Source organism: Phymastichus coffea, unplaced genomic scaffold (genome assembly GCF_024137745.1).
Source record: "Phymastichus coffea isolate CEN01 unplaced genomic scaffold, Cenicafe_Pcof_1.1 PCOF00019, whole genome shotgun sequence".
NCBI lineage: Eukaryota > Metazoa > Arthropoda > Insecta > Hymenoptera > Eulophidae > Phymastichus > Phymastichus coffea.
Genome location: NW_026706830.1, coordinates 3,047,752 through 3,070,834, shown reverse-complemented (window position 1 = coordinate 3,070,834; position 23,083 = coordinate 3,047,752).

Here is a 23,083-nt window from a genome sequence, read left to right as displayed (position 1 = left end):
GCCTTCGTCGCATGCTGTGCCATTACTATCAATAAAATAAACTACGCTGTCAGTACGCATATGGATTGAATCCTTGATCTTAACCAGTTTAGTGTGCCCAGTTGAAGATTCATCAAAGTCACTAAGAATCGATTCATTGTCAGATTGGTTAGAAGCATTGGCATGATCTGGTTCTTCTTCACTTGTCGAAGATAATTGTATCTTCTTTGGTCTGCCTCGAGGTTTTTTTGAATGGCTTTCCGATGGCTGAGATGATTCGATTGGCGCTGGTTCTGTGTTTCCGGGAATTTGGAGTGGATTTTTGCGAGGCCTTCCTCGGGGTCGTTTCTCAGGACTCATCTTTTCGTCTACAGTCGGTGGGGTAGGTATAGCAGATGGTAAATTTTCTAATCTTTGTTTTTGTCCTCGTGTCATTATATTTATTTCCGCTATTTCACGGCTTGTTTTTGGGAGTAAGTTTTTACAAGAGTTTTGATTGTCAATTCTAATATTCCGTATACGAAATGGGATAATCTTATTTCCAAGGCGCATTGTTCTGGTGTTGAAATTTAGTGCCGCTTTACTCCTGATGAGATAATCAATTCCTAGTAATCCTTCGGAATTTATAGGAAAGTCATTAGGTACTATGCAACATTTATTTATTATGGAAAAGATTTCTATTTGTATGGTACCAAGTGTTTGATAGGTTTTCCCACTAATGTCTCGTAAGATAATTCGGTCGCTTTCATCTATCTTCTCCGTTTCAGTTACATATTGTTTCTTAATTATACTTTGTTCACATATTGTATTAATTGAGAGTTGTATCCGACATTCGAGATTACGAATGTATGAATCCACTAACAACAAATCATCTTTCACAATATGTAAATCAATATTTCGCATTGCCCTGAATTCTGTTTCATTGTTTTTGCTATATACTGACTTAAGCGGTGTGACTATTCCTGAGTGTGTTAACTGTAATTTATCAAAATCTATTCTACTTCGTATTTCATATAAAAATTTGGAACCAAGGATTCCATGATACGTGCAACGCATCGATTTGATGATTTGAATAACTCAAATCATATTCGCATGTGTACGTGGCAGTTCGTCACGTGTGGGTCTGCCGCAATCCCAAAACTCGAGCATGCTATAAAACTCGAGCTACGGCAGCGCTCCTTCTTCTTTGCTCGGCCGCCACACACGAGGTAACAGCTCCAACCTGCGCGACGACACTTCTCGCTGGACGAAGATCACCTTGAGCACGCCTCGTACATCAAGCCTCTCACGCTAGTTGACATCGTCCACGAGATCTAATCAAGAATTGCGCCTTTGCTGAGTATTCTCCATCGAACATCTCGCATTATCGTGCATTGGAGGTAACGACGCTTAGCCGGCCCGTACTATTTTCCTCGCAAGTGTCGAGCCACGTGGCGGCTGCGGATTTCAATATATATCCGTGTGTGGTACAAGAAAGCCGAGCATTGCGAGCAATCATTCTTCAATTACGAATTAAAGTAAGGATACATTCGTTATAATCTCCGTAATTGGATTTAAATGTTGTTTGAACTTGAATATAACACAGATTTTATTTGTATGTGAATTGACGAAACCGCATATCTTGTTTCGAGTATTTGTTTTCTGGATTTTATTTATGATTAAATTATCAACTTGTTATTTATCGTCTAATCTAATGATACACGATTGAAAGTAGTATTGTCGAGTTAAGGATGAAGTATTTATTTTATTGTGGTTGCAACCAATAAATATGATGTGTACATAATAACGATTTTGTCCTTCTAGCGACCTTCCTCCTGTTATGCAATCCGGCTCAACATTCATAGTCTCGCTCCCAATTTCTAGTCCGGCAATTTCATTTGTTATATGACTTATTTCACATACAATCAACCATAAATAATAATTTTACATACGGCAAATTATATTTATCTTCTACTGCATAAAACTCAAAAGTGCGTCCTAATATAGCAAAATCTGTATAGTGTGTTACTACGATATTATCTGAAAAAAATTCTTGTAGTAATATTTCTTTATTCAGCTTAATTAATAATCCATTGGGTATAGAACTAATTTTGATTATATTTACACTGGAGATTGTATCGATAAGAAATTCGAATTCTTTATCGATCAAACTATTGGTGATGTTCACTACTAGATTTCCTAATTCAATTTCGGGTAAAAACTCTTGAAGAGGGGGCGCTTTTTCAATAATATTTACATCTGCTGGATTTCTTGAGAGTGCATCTGCTGCGGCATTAGATTTTCCTTTGGTGTAAATTATTTTATACTTAAATTGTGATAACCAGAATCGCCATTTTTGTACTCGCGTGTTTAAATCTGCTGTTTCAAACCAAACTAATGGCTGATGATCGGTAATAATTTGGATAGGCCGGTCATATACATAGGATTTGAAAGCTTTGACACTCTGTATGATCGCTAAGGCTTCCTTTTCATATACTTCATAGTTTAGCTCTGATCCACGCAGAACTCTAGAAAAATATGCAATAGGACGGTCGGATCCGATCGGGCCTTGGGATAATATTCCAGCGATAGCAGTGCCAGAGGGATCGGTACGTATGTTATACCCTTTGGACAAATCAGGGAATTGTAAAAGAGGTGCATTACATAACATCTCTTTCAATTCAATAAATGCCTTTTCGGCTTTCTCATTCCATTCGAACTTTATATCTTTTTGTAATAATTTAGTTAATGGTTTAGCTATCTTGGCAAAGTCTTTGATGAAGCGCCTATAGTACCCAGCTAGTCCTACGAATTGGCGGACGTTTTTAACGGTTTTTGGTCTTGGGAATTTTTGTACGGCTTCAACCTTTTGGGGATCTACTTCTAGACCATCCTCACTTATAAGGTGCCCTGAGTAGCTGACTTTTCGCATGAGGAATTTACATTTATTAATTTGTAATTTCAGTTTTGCTTCTCTTAACCGTTCGACTAGTAACTTAAATTTCCGATCGTGTTCTTCAATATTGTTAGCATAAATGACTATGTCATCTAGGTAAACAAACAAATCGAGGCCTTGTAGTCCGCGTAATAAAGTATCCATAAGCCGTTGGAAGGTTGCAGGTGCATTCTTTAAACCAAATGGCATGCGGACAAATTCGTAATGACCAAAAGGGGTACTAAACGCTGTTTTATGAGCGTCTTTTGGGTGCATCTTAATTTGATAGAATTCCATTGCGAGATCAAGCACGGAATAAAACTTAGCTCCTCCTACTTGGTCAAATATCTATGTGATATTTGGAATAGGATAAGAATTTGCTACGGTTTTTTCGTTAAGCCCTCTCATGTCGAGCACCATTCTGCCGTTCGGATCTGTAGCTTTTAGAACTATCCATACAGGTATATTATACGGTGAATTAGATTCTTTAATGATACCAGCTTTCAATAATTTGTCAATATGATAATTAAGCTTATCTTTCATTGCATGTGGGAACTGGTATTGTTTACAATTCACGGGTATGTCATCAACAGTATGTATTTCATGCATTACTAATTCAGTACCTGGTAGTTTGTCTCCAGGCAAGTAAAAAACATCGGCGACTTTATTGACCAAGTCTATTACATATTCTTTTTCTGTGTTGTCTAAATGACCCAATTCTAGATGATCTTCTATTTTTTTCTCAACATCGTTTGTTTCTTCTTCGATGTATAACTCGGCTATGTTAAAATCGACATCGTCAAATTCCTCAATGTTAAGGTCTTGAAAGATTTCACTCTGAGATATATTAAACACATGGCGTACTGCGAAACTAGGTACTTCCATAGGGATTAATTCCTGTAATAGTTTATCGAATTCTGCCTGTGTAAGTTTCTTGTCCAATGTTTCTATGATTAATGGTGCTAGGAAATTTATAACTTCAAAAGTATTATCTTTGAAGTTTATTCTTGCTTTACTGTCTTCAAAAAATACGGCACCTAATATTCCAGCATGAATCATTTCAAAATTATCCTCAACTACATGGAAAATTGTATCCGTATCGAAAAGTTTAATTTCTGTTATTCCCAGAGTTAGTTGCATATTTCTACTTATTCCTTTTAGGTTAATGATGAGTGAATCGTCAATACTATTACCAGGTGGTAATAATCCCTTTTTAATCAAATTACATTCTGATCCTGTGTCTATTAGGAAATATTCCTTCGAGCCAGTGGGTGGATTCTTTACCTCGATTCTTGGAATAACTCGGTCTATTTTTGATTCATCTTTGATATTATACATGCAGCAGATACCAGTATAAACTAAATCTTTGACTTCTTTGAAATTTATTGTTCTATCTGGTAAGATGAACTGTCTGGTTTCGAAATCAAGAATTATTTTGTTGATTGACAGATAACTTGCTCCTATCACTATATCACAGGGAATTGGGAAATCATTCTCAACTATTAAAAATTCAGTTTCCCTTCCATACACATAGAGAGTGATTATTCCTATGGTTTGAAAACTTTCTAGACCAATACCTTTCAATGTGTGTCGCTTAGTCATGTCTACGTATTCTAAATATTGTTGTAATACTTCAATCTTCATAATATTAACTTCTGATCCGCTGTCTAACATTGTATCATATATAGTTCCAAAAAAACTGACACTTATTATGGGTACTTTGGCGGCAAATCGAGGTTGATTTTTTATGGGAATAGTCGAACATCCTCTGATTCTTCACTGTTGTCTATCCGAGTCATATTCGTCCTCTGTGTCGGAATTACAGAGGACGGCTTGTCGTTTCCCTGGTTCTGACCATCGACCCATTTCTTCCTATAGCAATCAGCCATTATGTGCCCACGTTTTTTACAAAAAAGGCATTCTATTTTGGATTTATCAAATCTATTAAAAGGAGGTTGACTAGCTAGAAATTGATTATTGTTAAAATTGGGAGTTTTAGTTTTACAGTCTTTTGCAGTATGTCCTCTGTTATTGCAAAGTTGACATACGATTTCGCTATTTACTTGTGTCCTTTCTATATCTCGACAACTTTGAGCACTGTGCCCCAAATTATTGCATAATTGGCATTTTATTTCATGTATAGCCTGCGTCCTAATTCTATTCCTACATTCTTTAGCAGCGTGTCCCATCTTATTACAAATTTGGCATTGTAATCTTGATTTACATTCGCGTGCATTATGCCCCTTTTTTCCGCATATTTGACAAGTTAGGTTATCTAACCTAATTTTAGCAAAGCAATTATTTGTATCGTGACCTGTTTTATTACAGAAATTACATAATTTTTGTTTGTTCACGAACGTGTTGCAGTTTAAAGCTTCATGTCCGTGTTCTTCACAAATTTGGCATATTCTTACATTTTTCTTGGGTTGTAGATAATCTGAAGTATAGTTAATTTTTCCTCTTAGATTTCTTTGTAATTCTAATTCTTTTTCTACTTTGATAGCTTCCTTTAAGGCATTAGTAGCAGTGATTCCTGGTGGGAGATTTATTTTTATTTCTGGCTTTAATCCTCGTTTAAAGCATATAAATGCATTTTCTTCTATAGCATTTTTCTCATCGATGTCTATTGAATCGGTATTGTCTTGTCTCTTTTTTGCATCTATTATCCTAGTGGTTAATAGGCGAATTCTATTAGCGTATGTTAAGACTTTTTCATTATCTTTCTGATATTCATTTCCTAATTCTCCTAATAATTGATTCATGGTTTGAGGTGGCGCAAAAATATCAGCTAAATGAGATATAAGTCCGTTAATGGTTTTAAAATTGATGCCAACCATTGTTGATCTGGCCTCTCCTTCTAGTTTACCTTTTATTAATTTTACGAGATCTTCTTCGCATTTTGAAGGCAGCATATTTAAAGCTTCCCTACAACCTTCTGTAAATGGTACCCATTGGTTAGGGTTTCCATTGAAGTTGGGTACAACGTTTAAGGCATCTTTCGATTGGATGGTTTGCTTCACGGTCCTTTGAATTTCTTGATCCATTTTAGCCGAGTTTGATTTTAGGCCGTGATTTTCGCGTATGGACTTATTTAAAACCTCGTCGCTAATCTCTATAGTGACGTTGTCTAAATCTTCACTAGATCCTAATTGACTATTTGAAGCTGACCTCCCTATTAGCCCTTCCAATTCGTTATTTATTTTTAGACTATCTAATTCTTCGTTAAATTTTTTTAACTTATCTAAGTCAGGGTATAAATTATCGACTATGTTAGATTTTGGGTTTATGGTTCTTTTCTCGTCAGATTTTTCCTGTTGAAATTCGACGGAATGCCTAAACCGCCCAGAACCAATACCTACCGTCCAAGATGTAGACGGATTTCGGGCTTGGCTACGCGTCAATCGTTTATCACCCGGTTCTTTATTATTCATTAAGAGTGGGAAAAAGAGGAAAAAATATTTTTATAATTTTATAGGGGAATAGAGAGAGGAAAAAAAAAATAACACCAATTTATTATTTTAACTAAAATTTATTTAAAAAAGACAAAATAGGTTATAAATTTTTTAAAATTGCTTTTATTTCTTTTTCTTTTAATTTTATTTTCTTTTCTAAATCTTCTATTTCCTTCGCTCTTAATCTATCTTCTTCCCTTTTTCTGTTTTCTTCTGTTTTCTTCCTTTCTTCATTGTGTTGATTTATTTTCTTCAATATTTTTTTATCTGGAGCAAATAATTTTTTATATAGCCGGTTTAGGTCCCTTTTTCCACAATTTTGTTTATTAATTTGTTGCGGCTCTTTTGCAGGCTCTTGCAGACTCGTTGGAGTTATTATTTTCTTAGGGATAGGCCCTAATTTTTCGAAAGTTTGCACGCAAAGTCTGCAGTAATACGGGTCATTCCCGTGTTTGCAACTGAAGGGTTTATTATCGGCTAATAAGGTTTTTATCCGCAGATCTAGGTCTCTTCTTTCCCTATTTATTTGAAATTGTTTTTTTCTTTCGGCCTCATAAATGTGTTTAGGTAGAGCGTCGGGATGTTTTTGGATCTCCCTCGCTAACCTTCTGCGTTGACACTTAGTCAACTTCTTTCTAATGGGCCGATTTTCTGCGTTCACTAGAATTGAACAGGCAAAAGAAAAGAAAAAAAAAAATTGTTAATTATCACGCTTAGTCAAAATACAAATGAAAAACTAACACTATATTAAGTTTCTTTTTTAATTAATCGAACCGTTCACGATTCTGATTTTCGCGCGTTAGTTCTAAGTATTGAGAGAGAGAGAGGGGGCGCGCGATCTTTTAAATTAGCAGTTACGTCTCAGCTGTTGATTGGAGTGGATATCGCCGAATTTTATTTGCACTGTTTTTTCTCGCCGACTAATAGTTTCTTGTCCAGAATAATTACGCGCGTGAGTGCAACAACGCGATCTACGGATTACAGCGTTTCGGTAGCAGCAGATTTGCAGCTGATAGGCGGTACGAGGCAGCACAGCTGATAACCTAAGACCAGAGGCAGTTGATAATTTATTAACATCAACGATTACGGCTGATCACCGTAATTGCACCGCAGGGTAGGTGCACCTCCCTTAATTATCGCGCGACATAAAATATTTGATATTTTGTCCAACTGTGTTAGCGTTGATATTTTGTATTCGCGCCGAGCGTTAGATCGCGCCAATTTTCGTATCTTCTCTCTCTCTTTTTCTCACCGAAAGTTATTTAATTGTGAATCCTATTCGCGTGCGTCAGTCTTTCGGCCCGACAAAGACTGTAGTAATTTTTATTAATAAAATCTATTAAATTTATTCGCCGATTTCGTCATATGATTTTTCCTAGTAGTTTAAACAATTGAAAAAGGCTTAGGTTTTAATCCGATCATAGCTAGGGGATTAGGTGGATTAGGAGCAAAGTCGATTACACTTAAAACTCATCGTGTGTCACAAGGCACGTGACTTAAGGTGAGTTCAACTCTGCTTGATCGAAGACAACTTAGTTAAGTCGGCTGACGTTAAGGCGAATACACGTATTAACATACGTGTTAACGGAGCGGCGGTTTGCTCTGCATCGTGGGAGTTTGCTCTTAAATAAATTTCTCATTTTGCAGCTTTACCCCCCCGTTACAACTAATAAAATTACTATGTTAAAAATATTTTTAATTAATTAATTAGTAATATTATTTTAAAATTTTTAATTTTCTAATTTCAAGGTTAATTTCGCGATTTTTGCGGTTAAAACTTTGTTCGAAATTGCGGTTTTGGAGATTAATTTTTCTTTAATTCCTGATCGCTCCCTAAGTTTTTTTATTTCCTTTTTTAAGGCTGTATTAGATTCAATGAGGTTGACGCAGAGATGTCCTAAACTAGCTATCTGGTAAATTCTGTTCTTATTTTCTAACTCTAATTCCGTAACACGTGCACTTAAACTACGACCGTTCTGATTTATTTTCGCAATATCGTTACTATGACTATTTACCTGACTTATTACCGCGTCCTGACTTCCTCTTATTGTTGTAATGTCTTCTACAACTTGGTCTACCGTTTCTATTAAATCGTATGAAACACCGCTAAATTCTACAAAGGGAGGCATAACAGGAGGCAGAAAAAAAAAAGGTTAGATTTCACTAAAATTTTTTGTTTGTTTGATATATAATAATTTTCTCTAATTTTTCGCTTTTGATTTATTTTATTAATTAAATCTTTGCAACTTCTCAATTTTGCTACTTCGTTATTTTATTTCAAATTTGTTATATATTTTTTTCAAATTCGTTATTTTATTTCAAATTTGTTATATTTTTCAAATTTGTTATTTTATTTCAAATTTGTTATATTTTTCAAATTCGTTATTTTATTTCAAATTTGTTATATTTTTCAAATTCGTTACTTTATTTCGAATACGTTATTATTTTTTTTTTTCAAGCTTGTTGATTTTTTTCAATTTCGTTAATTTGTATTAAATCCGTTACTTTTTTCAAATCCGTAATTTTCTATACAAGAAAAAGAAGACAGGAAAGTATGAGATTGTTAGTACCCTATAAAGCTCTTTTTCTCCAACTTATCCCTCCGGGGCCTCCAAAAATTTTATGTGACGTTCGGGTCACTATCTCAGGTACGTCTGAGGCGGACGTAATCTCAGGTGCTCTATTTGGTTTGTGTGCGTACGCTTAAACCGGGACGAGCAATTGGAGAATTAGAGCTTTTCTACTTCGCGTTTCGCGTAAAAAGAATGAAAAATAGAACTTGACTACAAGCCTTCCATCAAACACCAGGGTCGAATGGAATCGGGACTTGGATGTGAAAATCCCAAACCTTGCCGGAATTATCACATAAAAAGTATTTGAATTTTTGTTTAACGGTGCGACTGTCTTATTGAAAAGTATCCCAATTCCTGCTGAAATACTTTTTCAAAGATTTATTCTCACGAGTTTCGATTGGCTACTCTAATAAGAAGAGGAGAAGGAGATATAATTATAAAAATTTTTAGTTTCAACTTACTTTTTCTTTTTATTCAATGTACTGATACTTGGACACTGACTACAATTGACTGATATAATTGACTGGTACTTGGAGAGATGAATCTGGACCTGGCACTTGGTCGACCGAGGTAAACTTTGAAGCTTGCGAGGAGCGAGAGAGAGCGATTTTCGCTTGCGCACGCCCTTTTAAACCCTGGGGGTGGTTGGGAGGAAAATCCCTCTTTCAGTCCCTCAAAATTTGGGAAGAGTGGAAATGCCAGTGAGTTCTAATTGGCTGACCGAGATTTTCCCTCCCTTCCTCTTTCGGATTTCGGGCCCTAATTGGTTCAGGGGCGTGGTGAGAATTGGGGGCGCGCGTTCAAGAGTTTGGGCCTTATCTCTCTAGATGACTCTCCAAGTACCATTTTTATTACAGTTTTTCTTATAATTATTAATTTATTTATTACGTAAAATTATTACAATTAATTCTTAAAAATAATGCAAGTTTCTTATTATTTAACATATTTTACGCGAAAATCTTTGATCCTACATGTTTATAATTAGTAACTTAATTAATTAACTCACTTCGTTGTTTAAATAATATGGAACGAAAAAGGGGTATTATTTAATTGTGGACTGTATAACTGATTTGCTAAAATTCATTCAAGTAACTGTTTTCGACTATTTACCTCATTTTTCTAATTTATAATTTTAAAACTTTGAGTTATTTTCAATGATTGCGCGGCATCTATGTTTCTAATCAAAAAGTGTGTGGGAGGTTTCAAGAAGCTGCGAAATTTTCCTATCATGCTGTTATTTTCCCGATTCATTTGTGTAAAATTAATTATTAAGATTTTTTTTTATATAGCAAAAGTTTTAGCTTCTAAAAGTGGCAAACTTTTGGGTGAAATCGAATAACAGGATGCAGGCGGAATTCCGCGGCTCCTTTACTCTATATCTAAACCTACTCAAGAAAACTTTACGATCGTTCGAGGTAAAATTCGGAAAGCGCGCGACAAAGGGACGGCTATTTTCACGTGTCCTCCAGCTGCTTCAGCTGAAGGCTCTTCTTTGCTAGTTTACGGAGTTAAAATTTAAGCTACGCAAAAGTACATGAGGAAAAAATAATAATTTATTGCTAATAAATAGCCCGACGTTACACTTCTGACGCTCTTTGGACTACTTCTACAATGAAAAATACATCGAAAACATGTATTTCTACTTTATCATGAGTAACTTTATGTTACAAGAAATCGAAAAATAAACGTTCAATCATCGATACAGCTATAGTAATGTAATTGGGGAATTGAAATCAGATGAAATCAATTACATTGATAGAATAATCTTTCATTTAAGAGAAATGTACGTAAGAACGCTTAAAATATTAACTTCAGGTCTATGAGTACATAATTAAAATACTTGAATCTACATAGTATCAAGAAATATATTTTATTTCCATCGTTTAAATTAATCTTCATCACTGTCGTCTTTGATCACAGGAACTATATCTTTCTTTCCAAAGATTTTTGTTATCTTCTCATCCAGTAATATCTCTTGATTCCACCAATTCCTATTGAATTCCGATGCCATTCGACATAACAAATGTGTTTTTTGCATGATATGTGCGAGACTGGACTTTAATTTGAATGATACTATTGGAAAACTTTAAATAATTAATATTCATTTTACCGTCGTCATTGTTCAATTCAGCTAAATAAGAAATGGCTTGTCCCCAATTGACAAGTTCCAATAAAAAAATGTTCAAATCGTTTTCTATCAATTCTCAAAAATCTAACACATTATTGACGTCAGTTGAGTAAACTTGGTCTTTCGCTGATTTCGCTTTCCAGATTCTACTTCTTTTGCTAAACTATTAGCTATATTTCTACAGCTTTTTATTAAATTAATTATTTTTTTACTACATGAAATACTAAAATTGAATCTTTTGCCAAACATATTAAGGAAACAAGCTCTTCGACAGTATATTCCGGCATGGGAAATCATTTTATTATCGAATTGATTGTACAAAAATTTTTATTTTTGAGAAACAACATCATGCACTTCTTCAACGATTTAAGCGATGACCGTGACTAACCTCGAATCATTTGTTTAGCCTTTTAATGTAGACATGCATACTTTATATCCTATTTGTCTTAGCCTATCGACAGCATCTCGAAATCCTCTATCTAAAAAGAAAACATATCACCTGATTTCAACAGAGTAACCAAACCATAAGGATCATTAAGATATCTTTAAGGATTTCGGCATTATTTTCATTTGCGTATAAAGGTCGTAACAAGTCTACTATGAATCCGTCAGTTGTGCAGATTGTAAACGGTTTGCACAGCGGTACTTTTTTTTGACTGGAATAAGACTTGCGTTGGTATTCATTATTCATACTTTTTACATACTTAAGATATGTGCCATCACATACTAATATTAATTGCTCCTCACTAACATCATGCAATAAATTTACAATTAGTGCTCTACAGTTCTCAATTATATATCTTCGATTCAATGCTTTTATTCCAAAGCGTGATGATAGTACACTTTTCTCGAATGAATTTAATACTGATTTTGAAAAATCTGGTACTTGTTGGGGATGTTCTAAACCGAGTATAGAAGAAATCAGATTATTAGAATTACCTGAACGTATTGTAAACAAAAAAGCAACAATAACTTACGTCATATTTCGTAGAAATATTAGAATCAGAATTACGCAAAGATGTCATCATTTCATGTAATACAAAAAGATTTTCTCACATCAAACCTGTAAAACATTATTACGTGACGTCTTATTATGTTACAATTATATACTATCGAATTATATTTTGCTCTCGGGAATTCCGTTCGGACATAGTATAGCTAGCAGTATTCATGTGCGCGACTTGGTGGGAATGAGCGGCAGAGGCTGATTCACGCTGCGTCAGCATGCTGGGACAGCATGCTACAGTCAGCGTGCTTCGCTAGGTAAGACGAGCCGCTACGAGAAGCGTAAACGTCTAAAGCATATGCGCGAGAGAGAGACGGTATGCAAGGGACAAAGGCTATATAACGAAACCGGCGAAAACAACACGAGAGAGAATTAGTCAGTTAGGAGCGAGCGCTCAATTAAGAAGGCCGTATATTTTTCCTACTGAAGTTAAAACCATAATAAGAGTTTGAGAATATGTGGGAATCGGCAGAAAAATTCGAAGCCAGTTTGCAAAGACATAAAAGTTTAGATAATGAATCATACTATTGGGACGATATGGGCCTTGCGCGAGACAACCGAACCATAGAAATGCCTTCTCATTTCTCAGATGGAGACGAACCCCCCCAAGAACTGCAAGAGACACTATTGAGGCTTGACCCATATGATGAAATAAATGATTCTGATGAGGTAATGGCGAATAGAATAACGAAGCTAGTGGAAGATTCGCAAAAATTAATGGAAACTCATCTAGAACATGACAGTGGCTCGGATACAGATCGCCCGGATGAAGGTGAAAATTGACGTCTCTCGGATAGGACTAAGGAAGAAAGTTCCGAGAGAATTGAGAAAGCTGAAGAAACCTTAAGGCAGCCACGATATCGAGAGATATCGGTAACCCCGACTATTAAGACAGGAATACCGGGAGCCAGAAGTACTCCTATGGTTAAAGGACCTCGACTCATGGAAAGATTCGGAGGGCTTGAGGGTATACCCGAAGAGTCAGACCCTAGAAACAAGAGCCCTGTGGAGTTACACTTCTCGAAAACACCCGTAGATGATGAATTATTCTTCCTGTTGCCGCCGACAGGACCAATTAACCAATATCGAAGACCGGAAGACTATAAGAATCCGAGTTCAAGCAGTGAAACCGGGAGCGGAAATTCTTCAATAGGACCTGCAAAATATATCTTACAAAATAATGTAAGCACGAGCCAGCAATGTCTAACCTATCGACGAGATAACATTGTACATTTTATGTCACGAAACTGTAATAACCAAACTGCTATCTCGAAATTATTAAGTGAAATTGGAGCCATAGACCTACGCAATATGAAATCCTTGAAACCTAAGGTCGGACAAATATTAACGACCAAATATAAAAACCATAATATTTTCTCTGTAGTTATAAAAGACAGATATAATGACTCCATTACTATAGAGGCTATGAAAGTTGGACTTACAAATTTGAAGAAGGTACTGATTAAAAGAAATATAGTAAGTTTCCGGATTGCTAGACGAGGGGACTATACTGATGACCTTGGACCTGGATTACTAACGGAAATATTAATAAGAATTTTTGAAAAGAGTCCTATAAAAGTAATTGTTTGCTATGGGAACATGGTTCTCCCACCGGCAAACCAGCGGATGGAAATAATTAAAACACTACATGACAGCCTAGTGGGTGGCCATAAAGGCATTAACCAGACATACCAAAAAATTCGAGCAAGATATTATTGGCCAGGACTACGAAAGGACATATTAAATTATGTACGGAAATGTCCAAGTTGTCTTGAGAAGAAAATTGATCGCCACAAGACTAAGGAACCGATGCTGATTACGGACACACCAATCAAGGCGTTCGACAAGGTATCAATAGACACCGTAGGAAAATTACGAACCACTCCTGGTGGAAACTCTCACCTGCTTACCATGAAATACAATTTGACCAAATACTTAATTGTAGTGCCGATAAAGGACCTTAGAGCAACCACTATCGCTGATGCGTTAGCCAGACACTTAATATGCCAATTCGATGTCCCTAGAGCAATATTGTCGGATCGCGGGACAAGCTTTCTTTCAGAAATTGTAGAATCATTATTACAAATAATAATAATGAATAAGTTCAAAATCCATCATTTAACAAATTCCGGATATAGACCTCAGACCAATGGGTCTCTTGAAAGAAGCCATGCACCATTAATCGATTTCTTACGAATATACTCGGAACATTTTGACGATTGGGATCGATTAACCCCCTTCGCGGTTTTTACGTATAATACAAGTATACATAATGGAACTGGTTATACCCCCTTTGAACAAGTTTATGGACGAATCGCTCGTTTCCCCATAAAGATACCTAGGGAGGAAAAATTAGGGACCTATAACCAATACCTACGCGATCTAGTCTTACGTTTGACAGAACTAAAGATAGCGGCTGGTGATGATCAAATTCGTGAAAAGGAAAAATCTAAAGACCAGTATGATAAACACGCTAGACCCTTTAAAGGGAAAGTCGGTGATTACGCCTGGATACTAAACGAACCTCGGGTAGGAAAAGCCGATAGTTATTATAAAAAACCTCTAAAAATCGTTGAAATTTTGAATCATAAGAACGTTTTATTAGAATTACCCAATGGGAAAACGATACGGAAGCATATGGATAAACTTAAACTTCAGGGGTAGCTATATAAGTACAATTACTCACTTATCTTATCTGTTCTACCATATATTCTTCGTCTATACTATTTACTTTGTTCTGTTCTTTCAGGTACTATTTCTTTTAATATACTTCCTTTCATTTAGTATGTATCTAATTTTACTTTCCTTTCTCTCCGTATTTGCTCCGTCTATTATGGACCCCCAAGCTTATTCTATAGAGAAGTTAGACAACAACCCAGGAATCTTCTACGAAAGAATAGATCCAATGAGAATAAAGAGGGTGAATTGGAAAATATACATATCTATCAACTTCAATTTGTTCTTGGCGAAGACCACTGCTATAATTGACCTACAGTCACTACTGCAAAATTGTACTGGGCATCTCAATGAGGAAATTTGCGGTAATATAATCGGCATGGATCACGTTGATCTGAAGACAATCGCTCTTGAACAAATACGGATGAAGATTCAAGGAGCTATTGAAAACATGGGACATATTCAGCCACCCGATGTCCAAGGACCTAAAAATATCAGGCCGAAAAGACTGGTACCTTTTGGAGGCATAGGAAGACTGAGTCATAGTTTATTTGGATTAGTGACCATTGACGAAACTGATAAAATAGAAGCCAACATAGATCAATTATATGCAGACCAAAAAGATATCATTAAACTCTTTAATGATAGAACCCATATAATTACCACAGGAATGGATAAACTATATAAAATGATGGACGTCCACGGGGACAGAATTTATAATTTAAACCTCCAAATGCGACAAAAATTCAGGAAATTAGAAAATGAAAATGCTCGACTGGAGTACATGTTTTCAATACATTCACTTGGAAGAATGCTAGAGGCAAAATTAGATCATCTTATCAAAAGCTCGGAAAAACTTCTTGAAATTATTCATGCGCTAAAAAGGGGCAAAATACATCCGGACCTTATAGATCCTAACATGTTGCACCAGATAGCAAATGATATAAAATTCATGGTAACGGACCTCAATTTCCCAATTCCAATGGAACACCTCCGAATTGAAGAAATTATTAAAATCTCCAGCATTGACGGGATCCAGCGAGAAAGGAAGACATATATTGTCATTCATGTACCCTTAGTTGACAAGAATTACTATAATCTATACCGTCTGCACTCAGTATTGGTACAGCAATCACCAAGCTCAACCGGAAAATCTGCATATATTAGACACGAATACCCGTACTTGGCATTAAGTTCGGATCAAAAACAGTATATACAGATGGACCACCATTCATTGCAAAGTTGTGTGCGAACACACTACCTTTACGAGTATATGTTCGGTAGGAGAACCTACTTTAGATGCTAATCTAAATAGTAAATGCGAACTAGGACTACTACTACAACCATCTAGGTATGAACTATACCATTGTGACATAGTTCTGAGAATACAACGAATTACCAGTTGGAATTATATATCAACGGATGGGTCATGGATATACTCAGCCAACCAACAAGATACAGTCCGAATTGCCCGAACCAAGTGGACCAAAAAACCGAAATACAAGGGGTAGGAATATTAAGAATTGCCCCGGGGTGCATCGGTTATACCAAGGATGCGACCTTGTTTACGGAAGTGAGGAAAGACAATACAAATGTTTACCTATATCAACCAAATTTAACCCTTAACCTAACGAATCTTTACCCGACACTAACCTACTTATCTAAAACGAATATTAAATTGGAAGAATGGACCCCGCAAGATGAAACCTGGACCAGCCAAGAAAAAACATTAAGCGACATCATGGAAAAGACGCAAATGATAAGAAATCATAAAATATCACAACAACGCAATCAGGACTAATTTATGGAGGATTCAGTATTAATATCCTAATCGTCATAATTATCAGTATAATTTATAAATGTTGCATTGTACGCACAAAAGCACTAAATAATATCATAGTACACGAATCACCTCACGTGCATACACCGCATCCTCGACACAGACCAATCCTTCATAGCCTCGAACTGACTACGAAAAAGCAAACGCCTGCCCGGATGCCTGAAGAACGATCCAAGAAACAAACTCAAATTGAAACCCTTCACATTCAACCCTCGAAGAAACCGAAACCCTCCCCGACTATATCTAATCCGTTGGCAAAATCTGAAAATTCTTCGAGTTTACAAATCCAGACAGCGGAGTCTGTATGAATTTATTTTTATCAATAAATTATTGATCATTTGTTTCAGCACCCAATATCGCCATGAGTAACATGTCCGACCACTTCACGATAGATCCGACCTGCATCAAGATACGGTACTTAAAGCATAAGGCGCTAAGCGAGCTCCTGACACGATTAGAGAGTATCGGACCCATAGAGGAGTTTCATTCACTACAAAATCTCACGAACAACAGTACAAGAATTATTCTCTGCAAATTTACTAGAATTAAACATGCAGTTGAAGCAAGAAAAATAAAAATTGAAACATAAGCGAGATAAGTCGTGCCCGTATTGAAAAACCGAAATCGTTACAAACAAATGATTCCAGGTCTACGGAAAAAACCTGACTATTTTGTCGATTTCCCTGGACAATTGAAGAGAGTTATAGAGAAGTCTCATTTTTCCAAAACTTCGTACAGTTCGGACCCTTAGTGTATCATAAAGTGGTGCGAGATAACAAAGGAGCCCTTTCTATAGGCTACGCTCAGTATTACAAAGCTGGTGATGCCGCAACAGCCTTAAAAGAATGCGACCCTATTTACGGCGCTAGATATGCTGATATAAGGAAAAGAAGATGGAACCATAGTGATGAAACTAGGCACCACTGGCTTTGCGACGAATTGATAGACGCATCAATCTATGAGGAACATGATACCACCTGCAAACGGCAGCACCAAAGTAAACTCAGGGAAGGAAAAATGAAAAAACAATACCCTAAATCAGAATTGAGAAGAGTGTATAAAATAAACTCTACCGGAACAAGCCGACCTAATATAAGATTAGACAAAAATGGATCCTTTACAGATCTTGTTACGCTCACAGAAATTAAATCAATGGACCCTACTCCTAATCCACGGGCAACTTTACGAAAAACCCGACGAATTGACCTAACGGAAGAAGACAGGATAACAGAAATCGACCCTGAAGATAGAATATACTTCGAATCAGCTGTATAAATTATAAGTCATAGGAAAATTTATTGACCCTTTCAATTGTATTATTATTATGTTATTTAGTGGACCCATAACTTTCGATCTCTGACTATCTCTTTACTCTTGTCTATGTCTAGTTTCGAATCTATGTACTTTTCTTTCTCTTGATCACGCAACTAACCGGACCATATTTTTACCTTAGGATGGAAGAAATTAACGGAATTCGCCTCTGAGCTGTTGCACCGGTAGACGACTCCCCCACCGCAATTCGAGTCAAGTTTGATGACCCGCAACAAGAAGCTGCGGTCATCAAACTATTTAGTACCGTGGGAACCATACGATCTGCTACAACGGTAGCAGGCCCATCCTCCTCACATTATGGAGAAACCATTATTGAATTTCTTCATGAGCATAATTACGTTGCGGCAGTATTACGATTCTTCCCGTGTACCGTAGGGGAATGGTCATCTCACATTTCAGATGAGCACTCTTCGGAAGACGAAGATGAAACAACGAACCCGATTGGGTTCACGCCACGATCGACCGCACCGGCCTATGCGAGGGAGGATGATGCCGATCGACGATTGCATTTCCTCATACCGCACCGAGATAAACAAAATGAACCATGGCCGGAACAACGGGTCCACGACGACTTCACGCAATTTGGACCGGTAGATTACATTAAAATATGGCAAGGTTCTTGCGGGCCTATCGGAGTAATCAAATACATATTTAGTTGGAGTGTCACTTCAGCATTAAGTAACCTAAATAAACGTTATAAGGCGAAACATTCGCCACCTCGTCATCTCACAGCCAAACTCCGGAACAGGTCCATGTGTGTTTATCACAGTGCCTGCGGACATTACGTTATTAAGACAGAATTGGAAGCACATGGGACCATTTGCCGATACCAAAACAGAAATGTGCTGAGAACGCATTGGTTCTGTGGAAGGCCAGTGTACCTTTCCGATTGGGACCAACATTTAGAAGAGTGTAATTTAGGGACCTACGATTACAACGGGTCCCCCTTTGACAATATAGACAAGCTGACCTTGTTCTTGCAAACTCCCTCAGCCAATCCAAAGGACCAAGATTTGTTACTCCAGGATCAAGCTTCCTATCTACTAGATTTAGAGGGACTAGATTTAACAGCCGGACACGATAACCGTCAACTTGCGTTGCGCAAGTAACAATTGGACCGAATTAACGAGCTTTTGCCTTCTTCCATTCATCATTTTGTTCATATATGAATAAAGAGGACCATTTATATTATCTTACTATTATTTATCATTATTGTGTATATTATTATTTTATTCTTGTACTATCCTAGTTGGACCCAAAACGTTACCGAGGACGGCAACGATTCCAAGGGGGGAGGGATGTTACGTGACGTCTTATTATGTTACAATTATATGCTATCGAATAATATTTTGCTCTCGGGAATTCCGTTCGGACATAGTATAGCTAGCAGTCTTCGTGTGCGCGACTCGGTGGGAATGAGCGGCAGAGGCTGATTCACGCTGCGTCAGCATTCTGGGACAGCATGCTGCAGTCAGCGTGCTTAGCTAGGTAAGACGAGCCGCTACGAGAAGCGTTAACGTCTAAAGCATATGCGCGAGAGAGAAACGGTATGCAAGGGCAAAGGCTATATAATAAACCGGCGAAAACAACACGAGAGAGAATTAGTCAGTTAGGAGCGAGCGCTCAATTAAGAAGGCCGCATATTTTTCCTACTGAAGTTAAAACCATAATAAGAGTTTGAGAATATAATTGTTTGAGTTGCGATTAAATATTAGAAGTGTCGAGTACAATTGTTTTAATAATTTTGTGTAAACGAAAATCATAGGAATTATCATTTTCTTGCGTGTTGCTACACTATTGGATAAAGAATATATTGGAGAAAGAAAATCATAGGAATTATCATTTTCTTGCGTGTTACTAAAGTATTGTATAAAAAAATATATTGGACCAGTTGATCTGATCAGATTCCAAGAAAAAGTGATTGGCCACATCACGAAGCGAATAATATTTTGGACTAATTTATATTTACAATATTAATACAAAGTGAGTAATACTTTTTATGTAACCAAAAAAATAATAGACATCGCGAGGCGAAAATTACGCGTCTGAGAATTTATATATATATATCTCTCTATTCTGCTTAACTTATTTATGTTGTGAAAGAGACTAGAATAAATATTATAATTATAAACGCCTATAAGTGTATCCATATGCTTCCCCACTATATTAAAGAAAATCGCTATCACATTTTTCCTTTTTATAAATAAGCGAAAAACGTTATAAACATTCAATTATTTATTTTACAAAAACGATATCGAGTGTCGAATTATAATTAACGGAGATTTCATTATTGACGCGCGAACGGGCCGGGGTGCCCGAAAGCCTGACTACCGCCCGACTCTAAGGCCGCTCGGCTGTTAAAAGAGCCTTCGTACGGGACAAACTCGACTCGCGCGAGTTGTCACCTACCAAACATGATAAGATGTTCTTCGGGCAGAGTAAACTCCAATTATACTAGTAAGCTCTTTATCAATATCCAATATGATTTCTTGTAACAATTCAGTGATTTCTGAAACATTTATACTACTATAATTAGAAGCTATTACAATACTATTGATATCATCTTCATAAAAACGTTTCTTCATCAAATGCGTTTTGCAGAATTTATTACCAAAAGGAATGAAAATATTTGTCTTTGTAAATAGTTGAAGCCTTGCTTCAACTGATATTTGTATGAAATTGGCAGTTTTTTTGCATAAACAACAACTTTTATGAGTAGCAATACACCTTGGTATAGACATAACAATAGTCTCTACTTCTGTAGCCTATTCAGGAAATATTACAGGAAAGTCACTTGGATCGGTATTTTGAGATGAACTAGCAGAAGAAAAAAAATATATTTGACCAAGAGCTGAGCATGGGATTTTTGGTGCAGCTGATTTTTTCCTACTTCTTTTTTTTTTTAATAAATGAACCATATAACAAATGTGGCATATGTAATCTTCAATTTAAGCATCTAAGTTAAAAAAGTTTTTTAAATCATCAATGATCGCTTCTGATCTAATATATCTCTTATATCCAGTAGCTTTCTATTCATTATTGTTACATTTAACACAATTCAAAAATTGACGTTCTTTATCCTTTTCTGATTAGATAATAAATCTGAAAGAAATAAAAATAAATATCTTATAATAGATTCAAAATAAATTGAAAATGTAGAAGTTGTTTATCATAAAGTAGAAAAATCCGTCCTGCATATTTCATACTTTTTATGATTGTTAAGTAGTTAGTTTGAGTTATGATATCAGTAGATAAAAGAATTAGTTATCGTAAACTCAAAGCAAAAGCACTAAGAAACAATCAAAATAATAATAAATCTTGCAATTTAAATTAATTAGCGATGGTTATTTTAATCTAAACCTTATGATAGTATCTCTTTTTAGAACTTGATTTTTCTGCAATTATGAGTAGTCAGTTTCTGTAAAAAAATTGGCAGTGAAGCTTTTTGTGTCATAATTTGTTATTAAATATACTGTGACGGTAAACGTCAAATTAGCGCTGATTATTTAGCTTAATTGCTGCCTGTGAGGGCAGCACCTGCCGGGGGGACGAAATAGGTAACGAAGGAATTCGGCACGCGAGCAGACGGAACGCGCGCAATAGAATTCGAACCAGTGAAGCCTAGACCATCATAGTGTCCGCCCGCTTTCGCTGTTGTTATCGCCGATTCACGTGCCCTTGACGACTACACGCCAGATCAGTGGTATTCAGCTCGTGCCAGATAGCCGTGACAGCTGCCACCGAGGTGCCAGACATCCACTGGCTTGATTGCAGAGGAAGGAGAGCACGAGCTGTCGGAAGTGTGTGTGAGGTTTCGCCATCGAGGGCGAAACCACAACGTGCGCAAACTCGCGACTCGCGAAAGAAACAATAAAAACAGTTCCGTTCTGTGCGAGGTATTTGTGACTTCTCCGATCGCCTGCAAATATAAGGTAAGCTGGCCAGCTTAATCTCGCGATCGCGATTATCTAATTGACGAATAAATATCATTCTCAAAGCGTGCATTTAATAGCGTCTTTATTAACAAAGAACAGCGAGCGTCCCGGCAATACGTGTTGCTGACAAGTGTGCGTCAATGTAAACAAACGCGCGGGCCGACCTTCTGTAGATTATAAGGAATAATAAAAGATCAGGTCCATTTTACTAACAAGTGTTCTCTTTTGATTCGCTTATATCTAATAGCTTCCACTCACTTTCCTTAGATTAGACAATTTACTGGTTGACTGACGCCCGTCCTCACATGCTCTCCGTTGCATATACTGAGCATAATTAATTACGCGCGTTCTTTTCTATAATTGCGCGATTTAAATAATTAAACGGTTTTACCCCGTTACATGGCGCCCAACGTTAAAGAACCTACGGTGTTTTTGATAGTGCAAAACACCGGTTCTCAATAGTAAACTCGCGCCCAGTCAACCAACGACTCAGGTAGCAATCAAGTGTTGTTGTGCGCACTTGATACCGAAGGCCACGTTAGTAAACAAAGCCTGTTAGCTAGCTTGCGAAGGCCCGCCGCGGCGAAAAATTGTAAATATTAGCTGTGAACGCGTGCGAGTGCGACCGAAAGATTCTTGAACGTAAACACCAACGAATTTTGAAAGTTGCCGCAAATAATATTATACCCGTTGGCCCGGGGAAAACTAACACCGGCAATTTTCAAACAAAATTAATTTAATTGAATAATTTTATTTGACATCGTATTGTCGTAACGTAAATGTGTTTTTTTTAATATTATTAACTGTGGTTATTGGTGATTACGCGCAACGCTCGTTACAATATTTTAGATACTAACCCACACAGCCGTACTAACAAACAGTTAGTGCGTCTGATAGGCAGGATAATTATATTGCGTACTAACGAGCGAAGAATCTTTCGGCAAATAATTCGTAAAACACCGTTGATCAAGCCCAGTGTTGGCTAATAAAATTTTATTATTTTTTCATTCGGCGTACGAATTATAATACAACACTCGCACCCGCGTAACATAACTGTAAATTTTGCAAAGAAGGCAAACGCAAGCGAACAAACAGCAATTATGGACCGCACTCAGACAGAAATAGAAAATTGGGTATGGACGCTCCAGGAGGAGGAAATCGAAGAATACCTCGACCAGCTGGAGCTCAAAACTAGCGGGAGCAAGCTCTCGAGAGCTGCACGACTGCACAACTGGCTACTCGGCGACT